A 22,670-nucleotide genomic window follows, 5' to 3' on the forward strand; every position below is an offset into this window, starting at 1 on the left:
ATTTTTTCAGTATTTCAGAGGCAAATTAATCAGCCATTTGAGACAGATCCAGCAGCAGTTTAGTTTTGTTTATTTTATTTCAAAATTCTTTAAATAAACTGCATTCCCCCCTCAAAATCATATATATGCTGGATTTCATTTTGGTCCAAGTCAGTTTATTTTTTGCTGATATTTCAGTTGCCACAGTTACCAGATATTTCTTCCCTTGGCCCAGATCCAAAGGCCCCAGATCTCAAAAAAAATCTAGGTTCCAATGAAACACTGCTATCAGCTCTGTAGAAGTTAGCTAAACACAAGTTGTTTTGAACTAAACACATTTGGCAGGCAAAACTATCATTTCCCCACCTTTGAGACTACGCTTTAATACCAGTGGTTACCAGAGAGGGCTGCTTGAAAATTGTTCTCACTTACAGTAAGGGAGAAGACCACCGTGATTCCTTTTTCAGATTAAGAGAACTGAAGTGTCGCCTAAAGTCGGTATTGCAACCTTTTTCTCTGCTGTTTTATAGGTAGGATGGAACAACTTGGCCAAACAACATCTCATGGCTGAAAAATCAGCATCAGAAGAATCATTAGTTAATTAAGCATAGTGATCTCTCTGATGCTGGCAGAAAACATAGTTATTTTTCATTAAAAATTGAAAGTGGTCAATGTTATTAGCATGGAGTAGCACAGAACCACTCCAGTAATGTAATTAAGCCTCAGTGGCAATTCTGTCAAATTTCTCCCATTTATGGCAACATATTTTATAGATGTGGTTTTAGAAAAAGGAGTTCATCTCTCTTGAATTGATGAACTTTCTGTTTTTCCAAATGCTGAAGTATTTTCCCCATTGTGAACCAATTCTGCTTAAATATTATGAGTACTATAGAAACACAAACAGATACAGTGTAGATGGTTTTGAGCTAGAATTTCATCAGATTTAACATACATTGTATTAACTAGCTACATGATATATATGTTCCTCTGTTAAGCATGAAACAAGACACAAATCAATTATTGAATTATTTGGTTGTTTATTTGACATTTTTTGTGGGTCAGTTTTACTGCTGGTAATATCCCCCATTATTTTTGTTCTCCCTCATCTGAGCCATCAAAGAAGACATAAAAAGTAAAAGGAAAATGGACTATTGAAATTACAACTTATATAGTAGTACCCACATCTTCTAAATATGAGGCACCTGTGAGTCTTGCAGTTAAGGTAAGACTGGAATTCAAGAGATGTTTGCTTAGTTTCTATTTGCACCATAGAGTCTTGTTCCATATTCCCTGTTTTCCCACTGCAAACCTTCTGCCAGGTCTTGATTAGTAGTAAAAAATGTCAATTCAAATTTAAGATTACTACAGGAACTCATTGGAGAATCATACTAAACTTCCTGGTGACATAGGAGCTAATTTTTGACACTCACAAACATGAATAAAAAGGACTACTTTAATTAGGGCAATAATGAAAAGTCTTACAACACAGATGAACTTGATAACCAAATATTGAAGACTAATATATTATTTTAAAGTGTCTTCTCTAAATAAAATATTATGTTTTGTGCTGCACCTAGTGCCAGTTTTTGCTATCCTACCAGCTTCCACAAGACAGCTTGCACCACACTAGTTCTTCACAAGCTGACGAAGGAAACTTTGGTAGCTTTACTCTCATTTTTCAGTTTTTAGTTCCCAGCAGAGCCAGTGCAGCATTGCTAACTAACCACAGCCTCTTTAGCTCACAAAAAAATCTTAAGCAGTTTCTTCTGTCTCTCATAAAAGTTGCATATGGTCCCCAGGCTTCTTATTCTCTTTTCCAGTTTCTAGCCTTTGTATTCTAGTTCTAGAAGGAAAAGCTGTCAGTTTTGTGATGATTCACCACAGGTGCATTTAGAGCTGCCTGGTGCAGTTCTGTGTTCCTAACCTTTACCTTCGCTGTAAAGCAACTTTTTACACCCAAGTGCCTCTCAATTCTTACATCTCTCCATGTACCAAGCAAACATGTTCCAGTTGTTTCACCAGAGCTTTTTATCTCTTTCTCTTTTACTTCATCAGGTGACCAAATATCACTAGGATGACCTTCCCTTCGTTCACGTACCTCCCTCTAGATATCTGGGTGAAGGCTTGTTTCACTTTATGCTTCAATATCTTTAAGCCTCAACATCAGCAGGATTTGTACTTTCCTACTTTAACATTCCCCTAGATGGTTGATCTTCCTAGTTTTACCCTGGCCATTTTGGCTGCCAACAAAACAGCTCAGGTTTTCATGAAGCTGTTGGTATTTGTTCAGTCTTAATGAAGGAAAGCACAGTGGTTTGTGTTTTTACACATAGGAAGTGGAGGAGGAGAATCAATGGTGAGATGAGGCTGATCCTAAAGCCAATTTATTCTTCAGACAGCTTGTCGTTTCTGAACTAGAGTATTGCTAATCATCTTTCTCCTTGACTACACTGAAGGTAAAATCAGCTTAGAACAAAATCATGTCTCCTTTTGCAAGACAAAAGCCATCGGTGATGAAACTTGTCTTTTCACCATGGCATAAGGTTAAGGCATTTTGTTGCTTTTCTCAAAAATCTGTGGGTTTTGAAAGGTAGTGGTCAATGCTTCCCTAAACTCTTGTTCAGTTAGATTCTAATAACTGTGTTCAGCATCCTGAATTTTGAAATCGTTGGAAAATGCAAGAACCAAGCCTTTTGTTACCAAAAGTGTCAGGAGACATCTGTCTCAAGCAGTCAGTTAGGAAGAGCAGAAAAAAATCGTGGTAACTAAAGTGGTGCCAGACACAACATAACCACAGTTTAGGAAGAACTGACAATACTAATGTAATGTGGGGATGAAGGCTGAGACCTGGGAACTTGGGAATCAAATACTAAATCCCTTGGGAGGAAGGAGACTTAAAGGACTGAGTGAGGATTAAATTGGTGTAGCTAAGTAGAATATCTTTTGGGGATTTTTATTTTGCAGATATTTATTATAAATTTGGTGATTTTTAGAGAAATTAGGAGACATGGGTGAATTTATGTACATAAGAGGAGTGGAGAGCACAGCTGAGAGGAACTTTCTTATGAGATTAGGAGAATTACTGTGTTTAATGAAAAAACAGGAAGCTCTGGGCTAATGGACTTTGAGGCAACATAAGGAGTCTTGTTGAGCAGGATAGTAAGAGGGTGCCATATGTAATTCCTTTGATTGAGCTCTTTCTACTGTGCAGGATACTGGTCTGAGTGCACACCTTAAGGTCCCCTATATTTCTCCTCAAGAATGGCTGCACACCTTCACATCCTACTCATCATCCTTCTAACTTGGAAAAAATATTGCACCCTCAGGGACTGATTTATCTGCATCTTAATTCCATTTCTTTGAATTCTTTGGATTTTTTTCCCTTTTTTCCCTTTTTTCCCTTTTTTCCCTTTTAGCATGGCAAGCCTTCCAGGTAAAACATGACTCTTTTATAAGACGTATAGAAATTAGCGTAACATTTTTGTACCAACCAAGATTTCAATTGTTGCGTTCCTTTTCATTGCCAACTCACCTTAATGTTTGTTTGATCTGTGTGTATGTTATTTCATTCTACATGATCTTCCCGAAATTCATCTTATTTCCAGACACATTCTGATTATAGTACCTTTTGTTTTTGTTATTCTCACTTTTTTCAGCCTTATGTGTTAAATATTTATGCCTTTTGTCCTTCTGTATGATTCATAATTGTCTATCACTACTTCTTTGCTTCCTGAATGTAAGATTAGTCTGTATGAGCAATATATGGCAGTAGTAAAGTCTAGACTTGCAATTTAACATCCAGCAGGAGGATGGCCAAACGATGAGTGATCATTTAAAGACTTCATTTTCTCAATTAGTATGTTGCAGAAGAACCAGATAGAAAGAGCTTGCACTTACTCATTTGTAGCAGTGTATCACTGGCAGCAGGGAAGGACAGTAAAATAAAAAATACATTTTCTGTAAAAATTCAGGGGGTTGAAAGTTGTTTATGTCTGTTTGTGGAAATAAAACAAAAGGTTTAGATTTGTGGTTTTATGGTATGTTTTATTTTTATAATTAGAAATAAATTAGAATACTCTGGCTCCAACTAACTAATAGATATTGACAGTGGCTGCAGTATCTATAGACCTTGAAATGTCCATATTCAAATTCTTGTTTGACCCTGATTATAGGAACTCTCTGGATGTATCCAAACAGCAAAAATAGGCAAATAGTTTAAACATATTTTACTAGTGAGAAACTGACTTTCCACACAGTGGTAGTAAGTACCATATAGTACATTAAATCTCCAGGTTCAAATCCCACAACCAATTCAAAGGAGAAAGGATTTAAATCTCATCCTTCAGCATGCTAAGATAAAACCTCAACTATTGGGATAATTCTACTTTGGGGAAAAAAGAGTTTGTCTCCAAAAATATATTTGGGACTGAAGTTGCTTACTCAACAGAAGTTTATTCTAAGTAAACTGTTTTCATATTGTGTTATTTCAACAAGAAACATTAATAACTCTTGAAGTATTACAGAACAAAGTAAAAGCCTACTGGTTTTCATCAGCTCTTAGATAGCTGCACTGCATGTCTGCAAACTAGCTGATGCTTGACTATGTGGAAATTAAAAATGACTGTCATATTAATTCAGGTTCCACTTCTGGGAAAAAAAATATTCTACTCAGAATTTTTCCCATTACTTCTTGTATTTCTCTTCACTATGGATACATTTACACATCTAAAATGAAACAAGTAAGTTCTAAAGGTAGACTTAAATGTTTGCTCTTTTGCTCTATCTCAGTAAATTACTTTCAAAATAGTTCACACACAAGTGCTGGCAGATGCCATTTATGTGATGCTCAAGACAGAATAACTTTTTATAAGGAAATAGTTTTTCCTTACTTCAAAGAATATTTCTGCCCCAAAATATATAAACATTTCACATGATATAAATATTAAGCACTTGATTCTCATCTAAAGTAGGCTGATTTATATTATCCTGGTAATTTTCAGGAACTTTAAAGTGCATATGTATGATTGGAGTGATATGATATCATTTATTTTATATCCATTTTTATTACTAGGTAGTTTAATGTGGCATTAATATAAAATATGAAAAAGGTCTTGTTACACCAATAGTAAAGATATTGGAAAATGTGAGATTCTCATGAATAAAACTGACATTCTTACCACTTAAAAAAATCTTAACAGCTTGTCAGATTATGTGAACTGAAAGTTACTTCCTAGCACCTCAGAATAATAAAAAAGTACTATCTGTAAAGATCATATAACAACTACAAGATCTATAACAATTTTCTTCTGTTTTCGAGTTATAAACAGAATTTGATCTTTCTTCCCTGCAGAAAACAAATAACTTTCTACTCAACAGAGCAAGAAAATCTAAGGAATCAAATCCTTAGAAATAGAGCTATACAATACATGGAACGTATTTCATTAGATAAGTAATCTTTCATGCAAATCAGTATATTGTGTAAGTCAGAAACTTAATTCTATCAGAATATAACTGAATATTTTTTGCTTGGAAATCTATTTATTGTGTATGAGCTAGATATGGAGTTAGTTTGTCTCAACAAATAATTTTTTTTTTTAGATTTCAGTATTAGATTAGGTGGAATATTTTGATTTAGCTTAAATGAAATATTCTTGAAAAATTATTTTGTTGGCATTTTAAAGTAAATGATCCAGCACAGAGTGAAACATTTTTTCTGAAATATTGATATTTCTTAGTTAAATACTGACAGTCAGTTCTTCTATGAATATTTGCATAGTTCTCTAGTTACAATCCAGTAATACATATTGTAGTATATATAAGTGCTAGCAAATTACAGACTACAGAAGATGTAATACGCTCTGCCTTTAAAGTGCAATGACTTTGGAGAGAGGCACATTTTCCTGGGCTCCATAAGAAAAGAGTTAGCTGCCTTATAAGGACAACTTGATCTATCCTCATACTGAGCTCAATATGGAGACAATTTTCTGGAAGATCTCAGCATGGGAAAGGGGAATGGTGTTTCTGTTTCGTTCTTTATCCTCAGAGTGGCCAAACTTTCAGGACTACACAAATGTTTTTAAGCCCTCTCAAGAGTTCAAAGCCCAGTTTCTTACTGAAGGGTAAATGACTACTGTTATTCTTCCAAAGAACTGTGTTTGAGAGGGAAGAACAAGGTCATTACTTTGACACATCTGCCAGAAAAGCAACAGACTTTCTCTTTTTCCCTGATAATTTCCTAAAAATGGAACACATACTGGAGAATATAGGATTTTAGACTTTCCTTAGCTAAAGGAAATAGGGAACATGAGCTCCTACTTCCTGTGAAAATATCTAGATAACTGAACTGAAGACAAATTGTCTAATACTTTAGTTTGGCTTCTCCTTTAGCAATCACCCCATGTGGAAAAACAGACCATAACAACCAAACGAACATTAGCAACAGCAATACCAAGGATAATACTGTTATCATATCCTCGGCTGAAGCTAAAACGACTGCTGGAAGCTGCTTGTCTTTTTGAAAACACCAAGTCACACTGACCAAGTAAAACACAGATTTGACTGGAAGGATAAAAAGAATATTTCTGAGACATTCATAATTTGGAGAGATATAATATGCCATAGAATAAATTATGTGGATAGTTAAACAAAGTTACATTTCAATAATTGGTAGTTTCATAATTATTAGATTTTCAATCTTGACCATCATTTGACTTTCAACAATCTAATCTTCACAGTATGAGTTTTATTTGCTATTTTAATAGTCCTTCGTAAAGCAAATCTTTACTTTCCCACGCAGACTGCTTGTTATATGCACTTATAGGAATACCTTTTAAATGGCAAGCATACTTTTAATCAGTATGGATTGCATTTTGACTGAAAAGAGAACAAAATGTTATATTTGAGAAGCTGTAGGTCATGACACCATTTGATTCAAAAATATTTCCTTCTTTTCAGAGAAAATATAAAGGTTTCTTAATACATGCAGTTTCTTTGTATGAATAATTCCTGTTGTGTATCAGAATGTCACAATAGACACAATGTAAGAACACAGTGTCTGTTCCAAAGACATTGATATCAGAGTAGGCTTAGTCATTAAATTAGATAAAAACAGTTTATCAGGTTGCATATCTTTGTCTATATCCTCCATTTTGCTTCACTGAGTGGTGTAAACTAGGCCTTGATCCCACACTCTTACACACCTGCCTGACTTTACTAGCTAGTTCAAAGAATCTATTAATATTCTCAAATTTAAGCAGCAGCTGTGTAAGTATTTGCAGGGTCAAGGCCTTGTAGTTTAAATCTTTACTACATGTGTATGTAGAACCTAGCAATAGGGGGCCTCGAAGTCTCATTTGCATGTTCTTGGCAGAAACCTGAGAGCAATTCTTTTGCAATACTCCAACCTCTACCTTGGAAGCCCTTTGAGGAAAAGGAAAAAAGACTAGTACAAGCCTTCCTGGAAAGAGAACATTTTTACAGATGAGTTACATGAAAACTACTTCAAAAGAGCTTTTCAAGTGGCAAGTCTTTTACACTCTGTCATTCAAAATACATCTCTATTTCTTAGCCTGGTAATCATTGGGAAATTTTAGATTCTCCATGTGTAAATTTTCGTTTAATTGACATGAACTCATTTAAGACTCTATGTTTTTTCTTTTTTTTTAATGTATCTTTACAAGTCAAATCAATTTTGCCAACAATCAATAGTGTATTTACCTTTCATTATTATTGTTTATAATTGTATTTTACTAGAAGATAACATGCATGATTTTAGGTTGTGAAAAAGTAAGCAAACCCATGATGAATCCCAAGTGCCTGTGTGGAGAAGAGGCTGACAAGAGGCCAGGGATATATACCAGTTACTGGGACTTGGTTCTGGAAAAAAAGACCATTTGGGAAGTGATTCAACAGCAGCTATTTCTAAATCTCAGTCAAACGTTTAACATCACAGTAAGGGTGATACTGTGTGTTTTAGCCTCTTTGATGATTTTTTTTACCTCCTTTTCCATCTTTTCTGTACCACCAGTGAATATTTTCCCAAAGTGTGTTTGAGTGAATGTGTGTAGGGTGTATGAGACCTTGGTGCCTTTGTAGGAAATTTTGCTAGATGAATAACCTGAAGCAAAAATAGGATGAAGGTAAACATATCAAACTGCTAGGTCATGATTTTAAAGATCCTTGCTAACAAGAATGTTTACTAGGTATTCATCAAAAGTCAGTGTTCACATTGTCTACTAGGTAAACAGACTTGCTAAACTTTGGTCATCCCAAAATTGTTTGGTGAATTCAATACAGATTTAGAAATATTATTAGATAACTCCCTATATATATACACATATATAAAATGATCGTGCCACACATAAATCATATATGTGATTATAGTATCGTATATAAAATTATAATATCATACATAGATGACACACCAGGATATGTCTGCAAGCTGTTGGAACAAAACCAGGAGAAACTAAAATACTTGTTCTGCGTATGAGAGCTACAAATTCTCTGTTTTTGAGACTTCAGTCTACACTGGTGGCTCTTAACATGATTATAAAAAGTGAAAGCATTCCTAAGAGAAGAATTTATGAAATGTCAATATTCTGAGAGGACATTCACCTGGAAATTTGAAGAATTTTATTCAAATCTCTGAAGCGCAAAAGAATAGATTTGTACTTGACTGCATAACTCTAAAGGCAAATAGAATTGTTGGATGGTAGCTTTTCAGATCCCCTTTGGAACTCTCCAATCTATATAATGTGAAAAAAGTATTTTTAATAGAAGTCTTAGCACTCTGAAGCCTCTGGAAGGATACTGTGGCTAAGAAATAAATACTACAAAGAGAAATAATTTTAAAAAGTAGATAAAAACTTGCTACAAAATAAAAGAATTAAGTAAATAGTTTGATTCAAGTAGCTCATTTGCAAGTATTCCCTATGTGCCTCAGCTCTTTGCAATAAGATATTATTTCTTAAATTTTTAATAGGAGAAACGTGATATGTGCATACTTGATATTTAATATGATGCTTAGATATTCATTCAATAATAATATTTGTAAAAAATAGTTATAGGACAAATATGAACATGTTTACAGAGAATGATATTAAATGCATGCATGCCTACTTTGGAAGTAAAAAGAATTCACTAATGCAACCTTGTGGACATTTTTCTATTGGTTGTCCTTCATGCCCAGGAACATTCCTGGTCATAATTAATTTAATTGACGTGGATGTTGACCTTGAAAGTTATGACTGTTCTAAAAGCCATTACTGGATTAGCAAATTTTGTAAATCTGCTTTACATCATAGGAAATGTAATCCCTGTGAAGCTGACACTTTAGAATATGATGAAGGCACCGGCTGTCTATCATAAGGCAAGGCAGCAATGGAGGCAAATAACATCGGATTTTACTGAATTAATTCAATATGAGCTATTTGTAGTTGTCAAAAACCAAGATATGATACTTTGTATTGATTTTTGCCCTTTCTTGAATCCGATTGTGGCTTGGAGTAAGAATGGCAGAATTTACTAGTTACTTCCTACATCGGTTTTCAGGTAATTCTAACCTAAGACACATAGATCTTCTGTTACAGCTCTTTTATTCTGTTTTATTAACCTATTTGTTTTAATACTGACTCATAGGCTATGTTAAAGGTACTACTAAGAATTCTTGTTGGTAGTCATCAAAACATAATAGGCCAAACAGTCACTGTTTTAGTGGCATCACTTTTTGCAATTTAATAACAATGGGAGTTCTACCTTTCAGCAGGATACAATGGGCTGTGCTTACATTCCTCAGCTTCTCATTTAAATGTTAATAACTCTCAAATGCATTTATTTGATTAGCATTCAATCTCTCTACAAGAGGGTAGATTTAGTCTAGTTATAAGTAAGATATTTTTTTACAATGAACGGAGTGAAACACAGGAACATCTTGCCCAAAGATGTATCAGAAGCCCTATCCCTGGAAATATTCTCAGTCAGGCTGGACAGGGTTCTAAGCAACCTGATCTAGTCGACAATGTCCCTGATCATTGCAGGGAGTGTTGGATTAGACCTCTAAAGGTCCCTTCTAACCCAAATCATTCCATGATTCCCTGTTTGCCCACAATGATGATGGGATTGAGATTTGGGGTCTATTTCTTTTTTTCTTCCATAAATAACACTTCAGGTTATTATTAAGTCATCTGTCACCAAAATAATAATAGGTGAGCAATGAAGCTGGTGAAGGGGCTGGAGAACAGGCCTTATGAGGAACAGCTGAGAGAGCTGGGGTTGTTTAGCCTGGAGAAGAGGAGACTGAGGAGAGACCTCATTGCTCTCTACAACTACCTGAAAGGAGGTTGTAGAGAGCAGGGTGCTGGCCTCTTCTCCCAAGTGACAGGGGACAGGACAAGAGGAAATGGCCTCAAGCTCCACCAGGGGAGGTTTAGGCTGGACATTAGGAAAAACTTTTTCATGGAAAGGGTCATTGGGCACTGGAACAGGCTGCCCAGGGAGGTGGTTGAGTCACCTTCCCTGGAGGTGTTTAAGGAATGGCTGGAAGAGGCACTGAGGGGCATGGTTTAGTGTTTGATAGGAATGGTTGGACTCGATGATCCTGTGGGTCTCTTCCAACCTGGTTATTCTATGATTCTATGATTCTATGAGTCTGATATTGAAACTATCTTGCTCTTTCAAAACTTTAAACTTTTACATCCCAAGAGAGAGACCACATACTGCATCATCTAATTAGTTTAAGGTGCTTGATGCAAATATTACCATTTAAAAAAGGGAGAAATAGAGTGACAAAGAATCATGCAGTGTTTTGGAGGTGCATAATGCAGAGCTAAACCCAAAAGAACAGCAGTTTCTTTACCAAAAGTGGTATTGTTTAGGTTGAACACATTCCATTATTCAAATAAGGTTGCTTAAAGTTAACATGTTCTGGTGGTTTCTGTGGAAACAGGGTCAGAAAGCTATAGGTAGTCAGCATGCAGCCATTAGTTGAGAAGGAGAGCTCTCACTTGCAGATTTCAGGGGCTGCCAGCCTGCTGGGAAACATGTACAAAGAGGCAGCTTCCAAAAGTAGTCCACAGGGTTTCAGACTGGTGGAAAGGATGTAAAGGTTAAAAAAATGAGGTAACAATCTAAAAGTCATGAAAAAAAAGTGTGCATGTGTGTGTGTGTATAATAAATTTGGAAATAATCTATAATATAATAAAAATAACAAACAATATTAAAAACTATAATACATTTATTTTACAAACTATGGATATTTTTAGTTTACTGTATTATAAAGTAAAGAATTTCAGATAATTTGGTAATTTTGTTGGAAATTTAATTGCAGTCACAGCAGCAACTGCTAATGTATCTACAGAAAACCATTGAAGCCATCAACTGATTAGCTGCTGTACTAGTATAGTACCTGTTACAGGCAGGACAAAGTACAATACTATCCATAGTGGATCTGGATATAGGGGTTTATTTAAGAACGAACAAGATCAGAGCTTTTATCCTATTTGTCTACCTCATACACTCTCTCACTCACTCCCCTTCACTGCTATATTCACTACATCTCAACTTCTCTCCCTAGTCGGTACGTTTCTGCTGGTACAGGAAGGTCAGTCAGAAAGTTGTGATAGTCCACACTCACAGTTACCAACCCTAAGTGTTCCTGGCATCCTGGGAATTCCCTGGTGTTCCTCTCCATGCATTTCTCTCATCTCCAGGATCTCCACATTTCTAGGATCTTCCCTTTAGCCAAGGTCTTCACCTTTGTCTTTCCTGGTCCCCTTTTTCCCTTTAAGACCACTATTTTGGGAACCCTTCTTTTCTACTACCAGCCCATAATTTTCCTCATGTAAGTAGTTTGTGTACAGAAGCACTGTATGTGATCAGCCCTTTAATTGCTGACTCTGTCTTACATCTCTCTATTAATTTCAGGTTTCAGAACTTGCCACTTTTATTCAGTGCAGGTGTTAACAAATGTTACAACCAGACCATAGAGATTGCAGGTAGCTAGTAGCAGGCATTTTCCTGAAAGTACAGAAGTTCAGTTTTGGACATTTACCATGCACACACATAGACCCCAATTATCTACTAATATTCACAGTTTAAATTACTTTTTTCATCTACAACACATAGTAGCACATGCATTAGTGCATCTTCTCTCTAAGAAAGACACATTCAAATAGGACCTGATTTTTGAGAAGTTGGTGTCTTCATGCTTTCTATGAAGTTGTGTTTCAAAAAGAAAAGCACTCAAAAATTGTGCCTAATTTTTAAGAAGTGAAAGAAGTAGAGAAAAATAACTAAATTGTCTGAAAAGGAAAATTAAAGTGAACCATCAATGTCCTCTGATACCCCTCTCACTTGATCACATTTCTCATCTATCATATGGAACAAAAGATGTACTCTTTTCTTTAATTTTTTTCCCTCAAAATTAAAAATTTACACCACCTAACTGTTCAGATGTTCGTTTTCTGCATATATTATCTAATTGTCACAGACGGATCTAAGGGAAAAAACAAATGGAAAAGCAGAATTGTTTTGCCTTTTTTTCAGCTTCCACACTTTGGTACAAAGAAATTTTTTATGATGGCCCACAGATGGTTTTTGGCAGTGGCAGCAAAAATTCCCTTGATACAGTAAGGGAGTGGAATATACAGGGCAACAGACAAAAGAATAATTTTGTTATGAGTTAAGGTACAAGGCTTTATTCCCAGATGATCTCTCACAGAAAGAAACTGCTCTTTTCCTGCCCTGCACTTTCTGGTTTAAGACACAGTGGAAGCTCTCTAGTCCCAGTAATGGCCTCAAGTTAATATACCTTACCCTTTTGTAAAGCATAAAACTGCTTCCTCTGAAATTTTTTAGGTGATCCTAAACAAAAACCTGTTTGGCCTTATTAGAAACCATTTTGGTTTGCCCAAGTTTTCAAATGCAACACAGGAAAGCACATCTTCACAAAATGCTCTTTGTGTTCTTGTTTTTATAGCTCCTTTCCTATCATTTACTATTCAAAAGAAGAGACTGATGCAGGAACTTGTCTGATTGCTCTATGCTTCACCTATTTAATCTCTCCTTCTTATTCTGTAACCTTTATTCCTATGAGATTTTTGAATACTGATCTCCACTGAGTCCCTGCCTCCTTGATATTCCTCTTGAATGCTAGTATCACTGCAGTTTCTCTTTGGCCTTTTACATAGTGAAAGGGTGAATGAATCACAGGAGACCCGAAACCGATAGATGCCATAAGGTGTGATAAGAGTGCAGAGAGCTCCCTATTCCTTTTTTACCCCTACTTATGTATTTTCTCCATTCCTTGCAGGTTTTATGCAGGTGTATTTTTCAAGGGAGACAGCCTGCTGAGATGTAAAGTGAAGCAGTGATAAAAAGCAGACAGATGCATAAAAAATGAGGTGGTGACACTGTGGTTAAGGTGCTTCTGTCAGAAGCAAAGGAAGAACTCTGTAAAGATTACCCTTTTAACACTGTGTGATCTCTAGCTGTTTTGTTTTTCCTTAAATCTCCTAGAAGCCCATAACTACCAGAGAATCTGAAGTGTCATTAAAAAAGATGAACAAGAAGAAGTAATTTTCCCAAAGCTATGCTTGTAAAGGAGATCTTGTCATATATAACCTTCTCTACATGCTTAAAAATAAGATTGCATTTTGAAAAATCTCTGGATTTTGTAGGCAATCAGTTTTGTAGGTAGAATACATTGTTGATCGAATATACCTGAAATAGAAACTTTGTTTTTTCATGAGTAGATAGCAGTCGGTATCTTTGTATTGCATTAAAAGTTCAAACCTTGTGCAGCTAGTCCTGGATTTTATTTTTTTTACAATATAATACCTTATCAGAAAAAAAATATTTTGTCAAGATGAAGTGGGTTTTGAAAGTATAACCGAAACCAGATGTTATTCCCAAAATAATGGAATAATAGGCTGTGAATATGGAGTTTTATTTTCGAACTGGACAGAAAAGAGGATTGGTTCAAGGATTTCTTTTCCATGAACAAAACTTTACCACTGTTTATTTATATGTTCATATGTAGCTGATAAATTCTGAACATTAGATGCTTCATTCTGACAAAAACCAAGACCCAGCTCTACAGGTTCTACAAAGTTTTGGGGAGTCTGAAACAGAAAGCTGAAAGAGAAATGTCTGCTAGACATTGTTACAGTAAAAGCTGCTCCTGCCCTGAACTTGCACCTACTGCATTAATCACTTCTATATGGCAAACAAAATTTCATGGGACACAAACCACTTCCTTATTCATTCTACAATCTTCCTTTGCTTTGATTGCTTTAACAGGGGAAAGAAGTGATTTCACACTTTTATAAGGATCAAGTCACTGATTTCTTTGTGATACTTTAGGAAACATGGTATGAAATCCCAATGAGGATCTAGGCATCTACTGCAATCTAAGGAAACAATTACATTTGCTCTCTAATTTGTGTGATTTCATTCTCTGATTCAAAACTTCCATCACGTTACATTATGCAGAAATCACAGTAATTGTGATGCCTCTAAAATATGTGTTCCGCTATATTCCAGAATTGCCAAGTAAACCTCTTGGTACTTAGCAAAGTCAAAGCATGAGAGATGCAAATCAAACTAACTTTGATATTTGAATGACCTTTGATAAATACATGTGACATGTTTGTAAAATTGATAATATTGAACACATATGTCAGAGTTAGCAGGGGCTTAGTTAAAGGTTGTGTGTGCATCTGTTGGCACATATTTGCATACGCATACCCATAGACACACACAGAGACACATATATATAATCGAATAAAAAATGCAAAAATGGTTATTTCTCTTAGGATTTTTAGCAACAATAAGATGTTAGAATTCTACCTACGGGTATTCTGGATGAGCCTTTCATAGTAATTTTTATATCCATGTGTCATTATCAATCATATAAATCTTGCGAGGACTTCTGAGTGGCTTCCACTGAAGAATTACTAAACAACCTTCTGCTTAGCAGTAAGCAAAGTAATGGAAGCCACTAGCACACAATGGAGCTACATAAAAATACTGGTAACTGGAGCTGAAAGCTTAAAAACATCAGTTTGTGCAGCCAAATGACTCTGAAACAGTCAGGCGTGAAGGGGTAGAGAAAAAGATAACAAGAAGAACATTTGTTGTGTCAACTAAGTAGCTGGCAGTTAAGAGAGAGAATTGGAAAGAATTCTGACTAAAACCACAGTTTTGGATATATCAACCAAAAGGGTGTAACTGTCCACAAACAGCTCCTTATGAAGTTTCCTGGTCACAAAGATCAGACACTCATACTGGGTCTTTGCAAGCGCCTTGCTCTCTGCACATTTCAGTTTTGGTTTGATGGACAAGAGTGCGCCATAAGGCCACAAGTAGGTTTCAGACATAGGAACTAGTAAATACTTATGAATCTTCCAGCACATCCACAGTGCTTGGGGAAACAGCTTTCTTTGTGTGGAGGAATATTGCTCCAACACTCTTACCTTTGATGTAATTTGATGTAATCTGCCACTAACGTTGTTTGTTTTCTTGAGGGGGAACTAGGGTAGAGAAAGGTACAACAATTCCTTTAGAAAAACTGAACAGGTGGGGGGAAGGGATAAAAGCGTCAAAAAAAAATTACTCTGTACCATAGTTTGTGCATTTACTTAGTTCTGTTTTGTTAATTCTATGAGAAAACTCAGCTAACTAAAGTTAACCGCATACTAATCTTGTCATGCACTGCACAGCAGACTTGCATACATCAGAACCAACTTCAAGATAAAAGGTTATACTTGCTATAGTAATTTCTGAGAATTAGAAACTATTTGTTTCTAGTTAAATATTCATTAAACCATAGAATGAAATATGTACTGTAAGAGCAGGTGTTGGAAAAAGTCCAGAATTGAAAAGGATGTAATATAAGATAAAGGCCTGTTACAGTTTCCATCTGCAACAGGCCTGCTCTGATGTGTCCTTTAAGGTGTGAATGAATTTCGAGAAGAAAAGATACTGTGTTAAGAATCAGAAAGTTCTCTATTCCCCTTGAACAGAGAAGAGTTACCTCAGTACTCACCATTTCCTAAATGTCTTTTCAATAATTGATGCTTTGCACTTACAGAGGACCTTTGATCACAGATGATCAAAAAAAATTTAGAAATGTTGCTGAGTTCATCCTTGAAATACTCTTATAAAATAATAATAATAAAAAAATTGCCATCAGAAAAACCCCAAACAAATCCAAATCCCCCCCAAAACAAGCCCCAAAATGCCAGGAAAACAACCCCAAACTTTTCCATGTAAGAAGACACATCATGGCACCAAAATGAGAATAGGAGATAATAAGTTTCTTCTTCTGTTTATTCTGGGTCAATTGCATGAATTTATTTTAAATTCTTCAGCTCTATACAGGGCTTGTTCAGCATATATATCTCAAAACTTGATTGCTACTTTTTCAGCCAGGTACTTTGATCAAATGAAATATCTTCCTTGGTCTTTTCTAGTGTGATTGTATGCTGTGGCTTCCACAGTTGCAGTGACTATGAGATGGTGGAGTTCAGAATTCTGATGGGAGAGATAAGGACCAAAAGAAAGATCTCAATGCTGGAATTCAGGAGAACCAACTTCTGAACATTCAGAGATTTGCTTGAAAGATCTTTATGCCATAAGGCTTTGGAGGGAAGAGGGAGTCCAAGAAAGCTGTTTGATATTCAAGGATCACCTCCTATAAGCTCAAGAAAAGTCCAACAAGCAAGAAGTGAGGTAAAAATCCCAGGATACCTACATGGACCAACAAGGAGCTTCTGAGAAAAGTCAAAAAACTTCGCTTCTGTAAAGAGTTTCCTAGAACTTGCTAATACATATTCTTTCTATTTCTTCTCAGTGCAGTAAAATGTTCTTATTTGTAAAATGAAAGAGAACCCTGCAAATAAAATACAGAAAAAATGTAGACACACATCCTTCCCCCTCCCTGAAAAAAAACCCCAAACAAACAAAAAACAAACAAACCTCCTCTGAATACATGCACCTGCCCAGGAAATTCTGCTACTGCTTTTATAAGGACACTGAAGGCACTAATAGGCCTCAATGGACCTGACCATCCTTACTCGGGTTCCTTGCCCACCCTTACTTGGGTTCCTTGCCCACATACCCATGGGCCAGGAACCCCATTTCAGTTTAGGCCTTGACAGACCTGTCTTGAGCTATGCACTAGTAATCCTCATCTCTGGTCCGTTCTCCTGCTGCACTGAGCCGGGTTCCCGAGAATATCCTGGCAGCAATTCATGGAACAACCAACACAACATGTTACCACTCCAGCCTTTCTTTGCTGCTGTGGGACCGCACCCCATCAGTGAGGTCACTCTTAGCTTCTGAGTCACACTCTTTCATGGGGAAGTGCTGCTTCCTTGCTCCTGGACGTCTGGACTCCTCTCCTTTACTTGTTCCTGCTGACACTCTATCACTGTTTCTAAAGACAGATTTTGTTTTCCTAAATCATTCTGTATCTTTGGATCTTCAAATAGTTTCCTCCTTAGGGAACAGAATAGCTCATTTTTAAGTTATTGCCATGCCTGACTGACACCCAAGCCAAGCCCTCATGAAATTTAGAGTACTATCTTGCCTTCAGAGTAAACCTTCTCTTAGGTGATGCTCTTTAAAGAGCTTTTGATCTCTTCCTGTAGAGCTGTAAAACCTTACCATTGACGTATCTTTTTGCCCAGAAATAAAAATGTAGCTGAAACGTTAAGCATCTCTTTTTTTTTTTTTCCATTAGAAATGAGATGAATAGTAAACCAGATAAGGCTGTTAAATGCACATGACATACAAAACTATCATGCATAATGTGTATGTATACAAGTCTCCTTTTTGAAATGAAAGAAATCTAAGTGCGAAGTCAGTACTAATAAGGAGGCTATCAAGAAAATGCAACATGAAGCATGTGAAGTCTGACTAGCTTTTTAATGGGTTTAGTGTCTATTGAGAATAATAGTAACAAAATGCAGCTAAATGTAGAATCACAGTTTATCATGAAATTATCATCTCCCTTTTTTAGTTTCTGCTGTTTAAAAGTGTATGTTCTAAGTCCAAGACTAATTTTCATAACTACTGAGCAAGATCTGAAATTCTGAAAAGCCAAGATTTCAAGATTGCAGCCCATAACTGCTTCCAGACATTACTTACATAATATAATATAACTAAACAGGGAATGTGTTAGAATCTAGTGGGAACATGAGCCATGCCTGAATCACAATCTCTTCATACACAGATCTACAAATGAAGGCCTGTTAGTTACAAATAATCACAGCCAGGAATACTTAATTTTCCACATTCAGCAATTACTTTTCTGGATCTTCCAGTCAGAACACTTCATTTTTTACCTGAGCTGGATTTCTTGCATGCATGTCATAGGACCATTGGATTCCCCGCAAGCTCTTTGTGAACAGAGAAGGCCTTGTGGGAGATGCGATGTTTGGAGGACACCTGTAGCACAGTGATCATGAGATGATAGAATTCTCAGTTCTAAGAGAAGTGAGAAAGAGGGTCAGTAGAATGACCATCTTGGACTTCCAGAGGGCAGACGGAACAGGCTGGATTGATGGGCTGAGACCAATGGGATGTGGTTCAACAAGGCGAAGTGCTGAGTCCTGCACTTGGAACACAAACCCGTGAAGAGCTACAGGCTTGGGGAAGAGTGGCTGGAAATCTGCCTGGCAGAGAAAGACCTAGGGGTGTTTGTTGACAGCCGACTGGACACAAGCCAGCAGTGTGCCCAGGTGGCCAAGTTTTGGGCCCTTCACCACAAGAAAGACATTGAGGTCCTGAAGTACGTCTAGAGAAGAGCAACAAAGCTGATGAAGGAGCTGGAGAACTAGTCTTATAAGGAATGGCTGAGAAAACTGGGGTTGTTAAGCCTGGAGAAGAGGAGGCTGAAGGGAGACCTTATCGCTGCCTACAACTACCTGAAAGGAAGTTGTAGTGAGGTGGGTGTTTGTCTCTTCGCAGGGTGTTTGTCTCTTTGCAGGGTGTTTGTCTCTTTGCACAAGTGATAGGTGATGGGATGAGAGGGAGTGGCCTCAAGCTGCACCAGGGAAGGTTCTGATTAGACATCAGGAAAAATTTCTTCACTGAAAGTGTTATCAAGCACTGGCAGAGTCTGCCCAGTGAGGTGACTGAGTCACCATCCCTAGAGGTATTTAGAAGATGGGTAGATGAAGTGCTTAGGCAGGTATGGTTGGAATTGATGATCTCAAAGGTCTTTCTTTTTAGCCTAGTGATTCTATGATTCTATTATTTTATGATTCTTCTCAGTGACCAGTAACTTTCTTTATAATTTTTAACTACTTAATGTGCAATATTTTTAATTTCAGGCTTTGATGAAGAGACAGTATGAAAAATGTCAAGAAGTTGTCAATAATACAAGACACACTTAAAATCAGGTAGTTAGGGGAGAAGGAGACCTTGCCAAAAATTTCACAAGGTGTTTAATATTTCAATAGTAGAAGCTGTTGATTTTCCAGTTATTGATGATGTTTGTGCTGCTCGGAAGAACAGTTGCATTACCTTATTTTTTAGCTGATCAATGGGTTGCCTATAATAAAAGCATAAAATATCCTTTAGAAAAATTTCATAAAATGCTTCTGACCATACAAGATACTATCTATGCCAGCAGCTATGTTTTTTACGTATGTTAATGAATGATCTTAACAGTAATATACAGTACCTTAATAACAATCATGGCCAATTGCTACAGTGTAGTTTCTTTGCCACAGCTGTCAGTGGCATGGGAGTACTGGAGCAGAATTCAATTCCCTAGTATCATATATAAAAGGAACTCTTTCCTGTACTTCTTGATTCTGATCCAGTAATTACCTCTGCAAGGAACTACATCCATCAATTACATCCATTAGATTACACGTGCCTTGGCAATGCTGGTGGTTTATACCTACTATAATTCAGTTGCAGAACTCAGCCCGCAGTGGAATCAGACTGTGTATCCTTTTATTAACCTTGGAAATCTCAAATTATCCCTGACCATCCAATAACATCAGGGTATTCTAGCAACTTTTGTACACGCATGTCAATGCACAGGCTAAGCCTATGCTGACAGATTTGTGTGAAAAAGTGTGCACAATTGAATACTTCCAAAATTATCTCCAACCAGAATCAAAACTAGTTATTGACTTTTCGAAAGAAACCAGTATTTAAACGAAAATGTAGAAATAAAAATTGCTAGTGTAATTACCACAGAATTTTGGAAATTATACTCTTTGTTGGTAATGCAAGTGTAATTTTTTATAAACAGAGAAATCTCTTGGTAATTTCCACTCCTTTAATATTTTGAACTGTAGTATGGAAATTTGAATAAATGGAGGTATGAATAAATAGAATGTTATAATGTGAATATGAGTTGTCTAAGACCAGGGCAGTGAATAATTGGATTAAACACCTGTTAGTACATGCTTTCAGTAAAACTCCTTGTTGTCTGGGAAAAAAGAAATAAGAATGTATTGCTTTCTGTACTAACTGCTATACTGAACTGTTTGTTAAAGCTTTGATACTGTTATTACTGTTCTTTTAAGCAACCAGTAAATGGCTCAATAGAGTATTTTTTATACATTAGAGAACAGTCAAGTTGGCTTTGGGTGGAAACACACCTGGATTACAATCACTCTTACAAAACTAAAAATCCTAAAACAGGGGTTCAGGTTTGTCATGAAGAGTAGGTGTTTGGCTTAAAAGTCTTTTCTTGATTGTTAGGATATTTAATTGCTCAAACATCATTTAACAGTAATTGTAAACACATGGAAGTTTTGTTTCCATATCTGCAACAAAGCTAGGCTGCTGTGTCCCTTCTGTCAAGATGGCACTGAGAATCTTCCCATAAGCTGTACCTTAAATGGGTGAAGACCCATGCTCCAAATGCTGCTCAGCCTCTCATCAGCTCCTTCAAAATTCCAATGTCAGTAACTCAACTCATATAGATAAATCTAGTTCACTTGCACACAAAACCGTAAATGGTTAAGCACAGAGAATAACAAGATATCTTTTAACAGATGCTTTAATTTGCACGACATAAATTAAATCTAGAATTAGAATCTAAAAGTTAATTAAAAATGTTGATTGGTGAAACTAAGAGTTATAATTAAAGATGTTTTTCATCAGTGACCTAAAGAAGAAATTTTAGTAAAAAAGTTTTTTACTGTCTTCTGTGTAGATTCATCACAGCATGAACATCACTTGAAAGCAAATCTGTTAGTAAGCCACAAAAATAAGAATTATGTAATCTAAATTTTATAACTTTAAATTTATAAGTATAATAGACTAATATGACAACTTGGCTATTCAGCCTACTAATATACAGTATGTTAATATCAAAACTGTACCATAGTGCTCTTGGCATTTTAACCAAGAAGGTATCTATAATCAGAAGGCCAAATTCTGTAAAGCCTTTTGCCCTTTGAAGTGGTGATGAATTAAACACACTAATTAATAATCTGTCTTTCTTTGGTGCCTCTCCTCTGCTTTGCTTTGTCCTGAGCCTAAGGTGGTTTTGTTTTCAGAAGCTACTGGTACAAGTTAGATATATTTCCACGTAAAGAACCCCTTAGTATTTTTTTCCCCACTCATCCTTAATATTATATTTCCCATTCCCTTTTTTAAAAACAACTACCCTCCCCTCTTATTAAGAGCTATTATGAGCAAGTTGCAGAATGTGAGAGAAGCACCCATGAAGAATAACTTTACCAAAGATGATTTCCATTCCCCCTTTTACTTTAATTCTTTTCAGAAGGATTTCTATTATCTTCAATATTTTAGGTTGGGTTTATATAGTGCTAAAAAGCCTGAGTTTTAGTATACAACTTCTCTGTACAATTATCACATTCTTTAAAAAAAAAAGAAATAATAAAGCAAATCAATCAGACACATAGCAATCTTAAACCAGCCTAATGATTAAACGATGTAATTACAAAGAAATATCTGATGAAAAAAAGTTGCACCCTGTTTCATTGAGATGCTGGGGGTTTGCAGAGTTTAATATACATCCGAATTAGTAGACGTACACTTTCAACAAACCCCCCTATCCTGAATACCTTTGGTATTTGGAAAAATGCAGATTTCAGACTAGGTTTATATCCTAATGGTCCAGATGTGCTAATTAAAAATGCTGGATTATTTACACAAGCATCTCTCCTTTTTAAGAGGACAAAGAATGCAGAGGCATATATTCCTTCTTTAGCCACTTTTCACTGGTGCATGCCATGTTTCTCAAAAGCTTGCCTCACCATCTGCCCTGGAGCCAGGGAACATTATCAACTATAATTCTTACAGGATTTACTATGATGATGTAATCCCTGTGACCACCCTTATGGAAAATATACAGTTCCCTAACGTAAATCAGACTCACAGAAGGTTACATGATCATCCTGGTAATCTTGTTCTGGTCAAATAGTGTTCTTCACATAATTCATACCTGCAGTAATTGTGCAAGCATAAACCAAGTGCAAGTTTTGAAGACTAGAGCAACATGCAGCTCTGACCTTGTGTATGTTTGCCTCAAGGTGTGCATTGCCTTAAACTTAGGATTGATGTCATCATTTCCCTTTTCTTTACACTTCCTTTCTTCCCCAAAATCTTAACAAGATAGCTCTTCTACTAGTAAGCTATCCAAGAGATCCCTTCTTTTGGAGCTGATTTATAAGGGAACATTAACATTGATAGGTTGT

Source organism: Phaenicophaeus curvirostris, chromosome 1 (genome assembly GCF_032191515.1).
Source record: "Phaenicophaeus curvirostris isolate KB17595 chromosome 1, BPBGC_Pcur_1.0, whole genome shotgun sequence".
Classification (NCBI taxonomy): domain Eukaryota; kingdom Metazoa; phylum Chordata; class Aves; order Cuculiformes; family Cuculidae; genus Phaenicophaeus; species Phaenicophaeus curvirostris.